We start from the raw sequence: 787 nt of genomic DNA on the forward strand, positions 1-787 counted from the left end.
AGCTGATTGCTTCTAATAATATATATATATATATATATATATATTTTAAAGTTCAGAAAAATATTCAGTTGTTTAACAGTGTTTTTAAAGAAAGGTTCGTTCAAAACGCTTTGTAGTCTTACTGCATATTACGTGAACATTATGATGACTGTCATTCATATTGACTAACCAGGAGCATGTTTGTTTTTGTAAATTTTGGAACACAATGTATCGTACTGTATGCCTAAAAACATAGACTAAAAAGACAGACAAGCACTGAGGCGTAAAACAGGGAAGTGAAGGTTGGCAGCGGCAGCCATGGCATAATGGTTAGGGAGGAGCTCTTAAAGTGGTACTGTCCCGTTTGTCGGTCTTAAGGGTTGCCGGTTTGAACCCCAGCCTCTCCCTACACCCCTCCATGGCTGGGCACTTATCCCCACATTTCTCCACGGACTGTGTCCAACACCCTTTAAAATAACGATGAAAGCGTCAGTTAAGTGGTTAAGTAAAGTATGCTATTGCAGCATGCTAGCCAAAGACTGTACTGGCTAACGGTTGATGACGTCACACCTCGTCCCGTTCAGCCATTTAACCCATTAATACCCGGGGATTTGCCTGCTGCAAAACAGGCGCGCGCGTGCCCTTTTCATGAACGGGCGCCTTGCCATACTGTACATATTTCATGTCCATTTTGTGCGCAGTAGAGAACCAGACCAAGCGGGGAAGAGAAGAGAGGAGAAGAGAAGAGAAGAGAGAAGAGAAGAGAAGAGAAGAGAAGAGAAGGGAAGAGAAGAGAAGAGAAGAGAAG

The sequence above is a fragment of the Engraulis encrasicolus genome, chromosome 1 (genome assembly GCF_034702125.1).
Source record: "Engraulis encrasicolus isolate BLACKSEA-1 chromosome 1, IST_EnEncr_1.0, whole genome shotgun sequence".
NCBI lineage: Eukaryota > Metazoa > Chordata > Actinopteri > Clupeiformes > Engraulidae > Engraulis > Engraulis encrasicolus.